This window comes from Zea mays, chromosome 6, assembly GCF_902167145.1.
Source record: "Zea mays cultivar B73 chromosome 6, Zm-B73-REFERENCE-NAM-5.0, whole genome shotgun sequence".
Classification (NCBI taxonomy): domain Eukaryota; kingdom Viridiplantae; phylum Streptophyta; class Magnoliopsida; order Poales; family Poaceae; genus Zea; species Zea mays.
Window position 1 is genome coordinate 159,332,342 of NC_050101.1, and position 12,150 is coordinate 159,344,491.

The following is a 12,150-nucleotide window of genomic DNA, read 5'->3' on the forward strand; positions in this document are numbered from 1 at the left end:
AGAAGAAGAACTCTCCACAGAAGAATATGAACCAACCTAAGTCCAAAAAGATGAAGAAGAAAAAGGAGGACTTTATCTGCTACGTTTGTGGAGTCTCGGGGCATACAGCTCGGAGATGCAAACTTAGGAAGGGAAAAGGTCCTCCACCTCAGCGCAAAGAAGGGAACGTGGTGGTTAACTCCACCCCAGGGTATGCACCTCAGGCCTTTATGGCAAGTCCATCAGATGACTGGTGGATGGATTCCGGTGCTACTGTTCATATTTGTGCTGATCGATCCATGTTCTCTTCATTCCAGGGATTCAACAGCGCACCAGTCTTGATGGGAAATGGTGTTCCGGCAGCAGTTCGAGGTACTGGACAGGTCTACCTGAAGTTAACTTCAGGAAAGACGCTCGTGCTGAAGGACGTACTCTATGTGCCCTCGATGAGCCGGAACCTCATTTCAGTGTCGCTGCTATGTCGACAGGGTCTCAAATTAGTGTTTGAGTCTAATAAAGTGGTCCTGTCTAAGTTTGGTACTTTTGTTGGAAAGTCATATGAGTCAGGCGGTTTGTTCCGTCTTTCTGTTTTGAACAATCATTCTTCTTACCATGTTAATGTGGTCTGTAATAACGATTCCATTAATAATATATGACATTCCCGTTTGTGTCATGTGAATTTTGAGGCCATTAAGAGATTAAGTGACATGTCTTTAATTCCTGAATATAAACATGTTACAGGTGTAAAATGTGGTATTTGTGTGCAAGCTAAGCAGCCTAGAAAACCGTTTCATACGGTTGAAGGCAGAAGTACCACTCCTTTAGAACTAATTCACTCAGATATCTGTGAGATGAATGGTATAATCACAAAAGGCGGTAAAAGATACTTTCTTACCTTGATAGATGATGCTACCAGGTTCTGTTATATTTACTTACTCAGAACTAAAGATGAGGCACTAGAACACTTTAAGATCTATAAGACTGAAGTTGAAAACCAGTTAGACAAGAAAATTAAAAGGCTCCGGTCTGATAGAGGAGGTGAATACCTTTCCAACCTTTTTGATGAGTACTGCAAAGAGTGTGGAATCATTCATGAAACCACTGCTCCATATTCACCTCAGTCAAATGGGGTAGCTGAAAGGAAGAACCGAACGGTGTGTGACTTAGCTAATGCTTTGTTGCAAAGTTCGGGGATGCCTGACATATGGTGGGGCGAGGCAGTACTCACAGTATGCTATGTCCTGAACAGGGTACCGCCTCGCAACCGTGAGGCCACACCCTATGAAGGATTTAAAGGAAGGAAGCCAGATCTTTCGCATCTTCGAACTTGGGGCTGCCTTGCAAAGGTGAATGTCCCGTTGCCGAAGAAGAGAAAGTTAGGCCCTAAGACCGTAGACTGTGTCTTCCTGGGTTATGCACATAACAGTGCAGCTTATAGATTTCTAGTGGTCCATTCCGAGACAAGCGAAATCGCTGTAAATGTAATAATGGAGTCTCGGGATGTGACATTCTTTGAGAGCATCTTCCCTATGCGGGATAAGGAAGTAGTAGCCCCAGATGGTCCATCTCGGACATATTCTCTGCCCTCGAGTGTCCATGACCAGACTCCAGATTTGGAGTTAAGGAGGAGTAAGAGACAAAGGACTGAAAAGTCTCTGGGTGATGATTATATTATTTATCTAGTGGATGAAGAACCACGCTCCCTCACAGAGGCATATACATCTCCGGATGCAGAGTACTGGAGGGAGGCTGTCCGTAGCGAGATGGATTCAATCATCTCGAACGGAACTTGGGAGATAACTGATCTCCCAGCTGGTTGCAAGCTTGTGGGCTGTAAATGGATCTTTAGGAGGAAGAGGAGACCTGATGGTACTATTGAAAAGTACAAGGCCCGTCTTGTGGCTAAGGGTTTTACTCAAAAGAAAGAGGAGGATTATTTTGATACTTATTCTCCGGTGGCTCGATTGCCCACAATTCGTGTGCTTTTAGCTCTGGCAGCTGCTTATAAACTTCTTGTTCATCAAATGGACGTAAAGACAGCATTCCTAAATGGAGAGCTGGAAGAGGAAATTTATATGCAGCAACCAGAAGGATTTGTGGTTAAAGGTCAAGAGAACAAAGTGTGTCGCTTGATTAAATCATTATACGGTCTTAAGCAAGCTCCCAGACAATGGCATGAGAAGTTTAATAATACTCTGACCACTTGAAAGGGAAATGTGCCCTTGGGCCATTTCTATGTATTTTGGTGATTGAGTGCCAACACATGTGCTTAATTGGGAATTTATGTACATGGATGAACAAGGTGAAAATCATGAAGTAAAGGTATGTTTCTAAGCCTTAGTACATTGGTTTTAAGTACTAATATATTTGTCTAAGTGTTAGAAACAGAAAGAAGAAGAATAGAGAAAAGGAGAAGGGACTTGGCTGTGTGCTGCCAAGACCCAGCTCGGTCTGGAGCACCGGACTGTCCGGTGTGCACCGGACAGTGTCCGGTGCGCCAGGCTGGCGCGACTCGAACTGGCCGCTCTCGGGAAATTGGCCGGCGGCGTACGGCTAAAATTCACCGGACTGTCCGGTGTGCACCGGACTGTCCGGTGAGCCAACGGTCGGCCGCGCAATCCGCGCGGGACACGTGGCCGAGCCAACGGTCGGAAGACGGCACCGGACTGTCCGGTGTGCACCGGACATGTCCGGTGCGCCAACAGCGCCAGATCTGCCAACGGTCTGCAACGGTCGTCTTCGCCGTTTAAGGAAACAAATCGGGCACCGGACAGTGTCCGGTGTGCACCGGACTGTCCGGTGCCCCCGACGACAGAAGGCAAGGATGGCCTTCCGGATTTGCTCTCAACGGCTCCTAGCTGCCTTGGGGCTATAAAAGGAGCCCCTAGGCGCATGGAGGAGATACACAAGCAACCTTTGAGCATTCTTGATCATCCACACTAAGTCTCTGCGCATTCGTTTGTGTTTCTAAGTGATTCGAGCTCTGTTCTAAGTGAGAACTCTGAGATAGTCTTGTGAGCTCGATTCTTGGCCGTGTGTGTGCGCTTTTGCTGTGGATTTGTGTGTGTTGCTTCCCTCCCTTACTCTGTGTTTCATTTGTGATCATATACTTGTAAGGGCAAGAGACTCCAATTTGTGGAGATTCCTTGCAAACGGGATAGTGAAAGGAAAACAAAACACCATGGTATTCAAGTGGGTCTTTGGACCGCTTGAGAGGGGTTGATTGCAACCCTCGTCCGTTGGGACGCCACAACGTGGAGTAGGCAAGCGTTGGTCTTGGCCGAACCACGGGATAAAACCACTGTGTCACTCTGTGCTTGATTCTCTTGTGGTACTGTGTTTTGTTGAGACTGTTGAGACTTCACCTTAGCCACTTGGCAATAATCGTGCTAACACTTAACAAGTTTTTGTGGCTTAAGTTTGAAGTTTTTACAGGATCACCTATTCACCCCCCCCCCTCTAGGTGCTCTCAATTGGTATCGGAGCCGTTCTCTTCACAAAGGGACTAACCGCCCGAAGAGATGGATCCTAAGGGGAAGGGTATAGTGATCAACGACAAAGAGAAGGAATCCTTCGTCAACGAGCCGAAGGACGATAAGCCTACCGACTCCGGCTCGGGCCAAAGACGGAAGGAAGGGAAGAAGAAGAAGACCAGGCGCATCAAGGAGATCGTCTACTACGACAGCGACGAGTCTACTTCTTCCCAAAAGGACGAGGACCACAACGACTACGAGAGAAGAAAACCGGTTAATTCGAACTTTTCTTTTGATTACTCTCGTATTCCGCAAAGTTCACATTCTCATTTGCTCTCCATTCCACTCGGCAAGCCCCCACACTTTGATGGAGAGGACTACGGATTTTGGAGCCACAAAATGCGTAGTCACCTATTCTCTCTCCATCCTAGTATATGGGAGATTGTAGAGAGTGGAATGCATTTTGATAGTTCGGATAGTCCCATGTTCATTAATGAACAAATTCATAAGAATGCACAAGCTACTACTGTTCTTCTAGCTTCCTTGTGCAGGAATGAATACCATAAGGTGAGCGGCTTGGATAACGCCAAGCAAATCTGGGACACCCTCAAGATTTCTCATGAGGGGAACGACGTCACCTTACTCACCAAGATGGAGTTGGTGGAGGGCGAGCTTGGACGGTTCGCAATGATAAGGGGCGAGGAGCCAACGCAAACATACAATCGGCTCAAGACCCTTATCAACAAGATAAGAAGCTACGGGAGCACGCGATGGACGGACCACGACGTCGTCCGCCTAATGCTAAGGTCATTTACCGTTCTTGATCCTCACTTGGTGAACAATATACGTGAAAATCCCAGGTACACCAAGATGTCGCCCGAAGAAGTTCTTGGGAAATTTGTTAGCGGGCGAATGATGATCAAGGAGGCGAGATATGTGGACGACGCCTTGAATGGTCCGATCAACGAGCCGCAACCTCTCGCTCTCAAGGCAACACGAAGCAAGGAGGCGCTACCTAGCAAGGTGGCACAAATTGAGGCGGCCGGACTCAACGATGAAGAGATGGCTCTCATCATCAAGAGATTCAAGACGGCGCTAAATGGTCGCAAGGGGCAGCCAAGCAAGACCAAGACCAAGGGGAAGCGCTCATGCTTCAAATGCGGTAAGCTTGGTCATTTTATCGCTAACTGTCCCGATAATGAAAGTGACCAGGAAAAGGGGAACAAAAGAGAAAAGAAGAAGCAATACAAGAAGGCAAAGGGCGAGGCGCATCTAGGAAAGGAGTGGGACTCGGATTGCTCCTCCTCCGACTCCGACAACGAAGGACTCGCCGCCACTGCCTTCAACAAATCGGCTCTCTTCCCCAACGAGCGTCTCACATGTCTTATGGCAAGGGAGAAGAAGGTGAGTACTCAAGACTCCACTTATGCTTCTTCTAGTGATAGTGAGTCTAGTGATGATGACATAGATTATTCATGCTTGTTCAAGGGCTTAGATAGATCTAAGATAGATAAAATCAATGAATTGATTGATGCATTGAATGAAAAGGATAGGCTTTTAGAAAAGCAGGAGGATTTATTGTATGATGAACATGATAAATTTGTAGAGGCACAAAAATCATATGCTTTAGAAGTAAAAAGAAATGAAATGCTTTCTTATGAACTATCTACTTGTCATGAAACCATTTCTACTTTACAAGGTGTTAACAATGATTTAAATGCTAAGTTAGAAGTAGCAAATAAATCTAATTCTTGTGTAGAACATGTTAAGATTTGCACTAAGTGTAAGGATTTCGATGTTGATGCCTGTAGTGAACATCTAGTTTTAATTTCCAAATTAAATAAGGAAGTGGCTAGTCTTAATGCCCAACTTAAGACTAGCAAGAATGAAGTTGATAAAATAAAATTTGCAAGGGATGCCTATACGGTTGGTAGACACCCCTCAATTAAGGATGGTCTTGGCTTCAAGAGAGAGGCCAAGAACTTAACAAGCCATAAGGCTCCCATCTTCGTCAAGGAGAAAGGGAAGGCCCCTATGGCTAGTAATGCTAAAAAGAACCATGCTTTTATGTATTATGATAGGAGAAATGCTAGAAATGCTTATAATGATTTTGATTCACATGTTTATGATTCTCATGCCATGTTTGCCTCTAGTTCTTCTTATAAGCATGATAGGGATATGCCTAGGAGAAATATTGCTCATGTGCCTAGAAAGAATGTTATTCATGCTCCTAGGAAAGTAGTGAATGAACCTTCTATAATTTATTGTGCTTTAAACACTTCCTTTGCTATTTGTAGAAAGGATAGGAAAATAGTTGCTAGGAAGTTAGGGGCAAAATGCAAGGGAGACAGGACTTGCATTTGGGTCCCTAAGGATATTTGCACTAACCTTGTAGGACCCAACATGAGTTGGGTACCTAAGACCCAAGCCTAAATTTGCCTTGCAGGTTTATGCATCCGGGGGTTCAAGCTGGATTATTGATAGCGGATGCACAAACCATATGACGGGGGAGAAGAAGATGTTCACCTCCTACGTCAAGAATAAGGATTCCCAAGATTCAATCATATTCGGTGATGGGAATCAAGGCAAGGTAAAAGGGCTAGGTAAAATTGCAATTTCTAATGAGCATTCTATATCAAATGTATTCTTAGTGGAGAGTCTTGGATATAATTTGCTATCTGTCAGTCAATTATGTCAAATGGGATATAATTGTTTATTTACAAATGTAGATGTGTCTGTCTTTAGAAGAAGTGATGGTTCACTAGCTTTTAAGGGTGTATTAGACGGCAAACTTTATTTAGTTGATTTTGCAAAAGAAGAGGCCGGTCTAGATGCATGCTTAATGGCTAAGACTTGCATGGGCTGGCTGTGGCATCGCCGCTTAGCACATGTGGGGATGAAGAACCTCCACAAGCTTCTAAAGGGAGAACATGTGATAGGTCTAACCAATGTTCATTTCGAAAAAGATAGACCTTGTGCAGCTTGTCAAGCAGGGAAACAGGTGGGAGGAGCGCATCACAGCAAGAATGTGATGACCACTTCAAGACCCCTGGAGCTGCTGCATATGGATCTCTTCGGACCCGTCGCCTATCTAAGCATAGGGGGAAGTAAGTATGGTCTAGTTATTGTTGATGACTTTTCCCGCTTCACTTGGGTGTTCTTTTTGCAGGATAAGTCTGAAACCCAAGGGACCCTCAAGCGCTTCCTCAGGAGGGCTCAAAATGAGTTTGAGCTCAAAGTGAAAAAGATAAGGAGCGACAACGGGTCCGAGTTCAAGAACCTTCAAGTGGAGGAGTTCCTTGAAGAAGAAGGGATCAAGCACGAGTTCTCCGCTCCCTACACACCACAGCAAAATGGTGTGGTAGAGAGGAAGAACAGGACGCTCATCGACATGGCGAGGACGATGCTAGGAGAGTTCAAGACCCCCGAGTGCTTTTGGACGGAAGCCGTGAACACGGCTTGCCACGCCATCAACAGGGTCTACCTTCATCGCCTCCTCAAGAAGACGTCATATGAGCTACTAACCGGTAACAAACCCAATGTATCGTACTTTCGTGTATTTGGGAGTAAATGCTACATTCTAGTAAAGAAGGGTAGAAATTCTAAGTTTGCTCCCAAAGCTGTAGAAGGGTTTTTGTTAGGTTATGACTCAAATACAAAGGCGTATAGAGTCTTCAACAAATCATCGGGTTTGGTTGAAGTCTCTAGCGACGTTGTATTTGATGAGACTAATGGCTCTCCAAGAGAGCAAGTTGTTGATCTTGATGATGTAGATGAAGAAGATGTTCCGACAGCCGCTATACGAACCATGGCGATTGGTGATGTGCGACCACAGGAACAAGAAGAGCAAGATCAACCTTATTCCTCAACTATGGTGAATCCCCCAACTCAAGACGATGAACATGTTCATCAACAGGAGGCGTGTGATCAAGGGGGAGCACAAGATGATCATGTGATGGAGGAAGAAGCGCAACCGGCACCTCCAACCCAAGTTCGAGCGATGATTCAAAGGGATCATCCCGTCGACCAAATTCTGGGTGACATTAGCAAGGGAGTAACTACTCGATCTCGATTAGTTAATTTTTGTGAGCATTACTCCTTTGTCTCTTCTATTGAGCCTTTCAGGGTAGAAGAGGCCTTGCTAGATCCGGACTGGGTGTTGGCCATGCAAGAGGAGTTAAACAACTTCAAGCGCAATGAAGTTTGGACACTGGTGCCTCGTCCGAAGCAAAATGTTGTGGGAACCAAGTGGGTGTTCCGCAACAAACAGGACGAGCACGGGGTGGTGACGAGAAACAAGGCTCGACTTGTGGCAAAAGGTTATGCCCAAGTCGCAGGTTTGGATTTTGAGGAGACTTTTGCTCCTGTGGCTAGGCTAGAGTCAATTCGGATCTTGCTAGCATATGCCGCTCACCATTCTTTCAGGTTGTTCCAAATGGATGTGAAGAGCGCTTTCCTCAACGGGCCAATCAAGGAGGAGGTGTACGTGGAGCAACCCCCTGGCTTCGAGGATGAACGGTACCCCGACCACGTGTGTAAGCTCTCTAAGGCGCTCTATGGACTTAAGCAAGCCCCAAGAGCATGGTATGAATGCCTTAGAGACTTTTTACTTGCTAATGCTTTCAAGGTTGGGAAGGCCGATCCAACTCTTTTTACAAAGACATGTGATGGTGATTTGTTTGTGTGCCAAATTTATGTTGATGACATAATATTTGGTTCTACTAACCAAAAGTCTTGTGAAGAGTTTAGCAGGGTGATGACGCAGAAATTCGAGATGTCGATGATGGGCGAGTTGAACTACTTCCTTGGGTTCCAAGTGAAGCAACTCAAGGACGGCACCTTCATCTCCCAAACGAAGTACACACAAGATCTGCTAAAGCGGTTTGGGATGAAGGACGCCAAGCCCGCAAAGACTCCGATGGGGACCGACGGACACACCGACCTCAACAAAGGAGGTAAGTCCGTTGATCAAAAAGCATACCGGTCAATGATAGGTTCTTTGCTTTACTTATGTGCTAGTAGACCGGATAATATGCTTAGCGTATGCATGTGTGCTAGATTTCAATCCGATCCTAAGGAGTGTCACTTAGTGGCGGTAAAGCGAATTCTTAGATATTTGGTTGCTACGCCTTGCTTCGGGCTCTGGTATCCAAAGGGGTCTACCTTTGACTTAGTTGGATACTCAGACTCCGACTATGCTGGATGTAAGGTCGATAGGAAGAGTACATCGGGGACGTGCCAATTCTTAGGAAGGTCCCTGGTGTCATGGAATTCTAAGAAACAAACATCCGTTGCCCTATCCACCGCTGAGGCCGAGTACGTTGCCGCAGGTCAGTGTTGCGCACAACTACTTTGGATGAGGCAAACCCTCCGGGACTTTGGCTACAATCTGAGCAAAGTCCCACTCCTATGTGACAATGAGAGTGCTATCCGCATGGCGGAGAATCCTGTTGAACACAGCCGCACAAAGCACATAGACATCCGACATCACTTTTTGAGAGTCCACCAGCAAAAGGGAGATATCGAAGTGTTTCATGTTAGCACCGAGAACCAGCTAGCCGATATCTTTACCAAGCCTCTAGATGAGAAGACCTTTTGCAGGCTGCGTAGTGAGCTAAATGTCTTGGATTCGCGGAACTTGGATTGAATTGTAGCATACATGTGTTTATGCATTTGATCAGGTTCATTCTGCATTTTGTTGCTTATTGTGGTGCTCAAGTTGTACAAACCCTCCCTGGACCTCACAAGTCCGTTGCAAAGTGATGCACATGTTTAGGGGGAGATGTGTTACAACTTGACCCTTTGAGACTAACCATGTGCTTGAGTTTGATAATTTAGTCTCGAAGGAGGATTGAAAGGAAAAAGGTGGACTTGGACCATGAAAGACTTCCACTGCACTCCGATGAGAGGGTAACTAATTCCAAGTTCATCTCATGAAATCTTATTACCATTTGCTCTTTATTGAAGACTTTGGTGAGGCAATGGGGTTCAAAGGCCAAGATTGATCCCGTTTTGGTGCTTGATGCCAAAGGGGGAGAAAATAAAGGCCAAAGTGATAAATGGATCAGCTACCACTTGAGAGATTTTGAAAATAGTAGAATAGAATTTTTGGTTTGTCAAAATTCTTATGTTGTCTCTCTTGTCAATAATTGGCTTCTTGTGGGGAGAAGTATTGATTATGGGAAATAGGGGGAGTTTTCGAAATCTTTGATCAATCTCTTTTGGAATGATTCTACATGTGTGTTTAACTTAGAGATTTGAGTTTGATTTGCAAAAACAAACCAAGTGGTGGCAAAGGATGATCCATATATGCCATAATTGAATAAAACCAATTTGAGTTTTTATTTAAAGTGATTTTGCACTTGTTCTAGTTGCTTTATGTTGTGTTGGCATAAATCACCAAAAAGGGGGAGATTGAAAGGGAAATGTGCCCTTGGGCCATTTCTATGTATTTTGGTGATTGAGTGCCAACACATGTGCTTAATTGGGAATTTATGTACATGGATGAACAAGGTGAAAATCATGAAGTAAAGGTATGTTTCTAAGCCTTAGTACATTGGTTTTAAGTACTAATATATTTGTCTAAGTGTTAGAAACAGAAAGAAGAAGAATAGAGAAAAGGAGAAGGGACTTGGCTGTGTGCTGCCAAGACCCAGCTCGGTCTGGAGCACCGGACTGTCCGGTGTGCACCGGACAGTGTCCGGTGCGCCAGGCTGGCGCGACTCGAACTGGCCGCTCTCGGGAAATTGGCCGACGGCGTACGGCTAAAATTCACCGGACTGTCCGGTGTGCACCGGACTGTCCGGTGAGCCAACGGTCGGCCAGGGCCAACGGTCGGCCGCGCAATCCGCGCGGGACACGTGGCCGAGCCAACGGTCGGAAGACGGCACCGGACTGTCCGGTGTGCACCGGACATGTCCGGTGCGCCAACAGCGCCAGATCTGCCAACGGTCTGCAACGGTCGTCTTCGCCGTTTAAGGAAACAAATCGGGCACCGGACAGTGTCCGGTGTGCACCGGACTGTCCGGTGCCCCCGACGACAGAAGGCAAGGATGGCCTTCCGGATTTGCTCTCAACGGCTCCTAGCTGCCTTGGGGCTATAAAAGGAGCCCCTAGGCGCATGGAGGAGATACACAAGCAACCTTTGAGCATTCTTGATCATCCACACTAAGTCTCTGCGCATTCGTTTGTGTTTCTAAGTGATTCGAGCTCTGTTCTAAGTGAGAACTCTGAGATAGTCTTGTGAGCTCGATTCTTGGCCGTGTGTGTGCGCTTTTGCTGTGGATTTGTGTGTGTTGCTTCCCTCCCTTACTCTGTGTTTCATTTGTGATCATATACTTGTAAGGGCAAGAGACTCCAATTTGTGGAGATTCCTTGCAAACGGGATAGTGAAAGGAAAACAAAACACCGTGGTATTCAAGTGGGTCTTTGGACCGCTTGAGAGGGGTTGATTGCAACCCTCGTCCGTTGGGATGCCACAACGTGGAGTAGGCAAGCGTTGGTCTTGGCCGAACCACGGGATAAAACCACTGTGTCACTCTGTGCTTGATTCTCTTGTGGTACTGTGTTTTGTTGAGACTGTTGAGACTTCACCTTAGCCACTTGGCAATAATCGTGCTAACACTTAACAAGTTTTTGTGGCTTAAGTTTGAAGTTTTTACAGGATCACCTATTCACCCCCCCCCTCTAGGTGCTCTCACCACTGCCGGGTTTTGTGTAAACGAAGCCGACAAGTGTGTGTATTATCGCTTCTCTGGGGGCAAAGGTGTCATCATGTGTTTATACGTTGATGACATATTGATATTTGGGACCGATTTGGAGGCTATCATGGAGACAAAATTATTCCTCTCCAAGAACTTTGATATGAAGGACTTGGGTGAAGCTGATGTTATACTGAACATCAAGCTGATAAAGGGTGAGGATGGGATTACTTTGTCACAATCCCATTATGTGGAAAAGGTCCTGACTCGCTTTGGACATATGGACTGTAAACCAGTCACCACGCCCTATGATCCATCCTACACGCTCAGTAAATATGAAGGCGAGCCTGTGAACCAGCTACTATATTCGCAGATCATTGGATCTCTCATGTACCTGAGCAGTGCAACTAGACCAGATATCTCATATGCAGTATGCAGACTGGCTCGTTATTCGGCCAGTCCAGGAGATAGACACTGGGTAGCCTTGTACAGAGTGCTTCGGTATTTGAAGGGAGCAATGAATCTTGGTATTAAATATACCGGATTTCCGTCAGTGCTTGAAGGATTCAGTGATGCAAACTGGATCTCTGACTCGGATCAAATGAAGTCTACAAGTGGCTATGTGTTCACTTTAGCTGGTGGGGCCGTGTCATGGAGATCGTCTAAACAATCAGTGTCGACACGTTCCACCAAGGAGGCTGAATTAGTTGCACTTGATTCAGCAGCATTGGAGGCTGAATGGTTGAGAGACCTGTTGTCAGACCTTCCAATGCTAGCAAAGCCGATACCGGCTGTCTTAGTATACTGTGACAACACTTCCGTGTTGCTGAAAGTGAACAGTAGAAAGGACAACCAAAAATCCTCGAGGCATATCAGAAGACGACTTGATTCATGTCGGCATGCTAGAGAGACGGGTGTAATAACCGTAGATTACATCAAGTCTGAAAGGAACCTTGCTGATCCTTTCACCAAAGGGCTGGCTCAAAAGCCAATCCAAG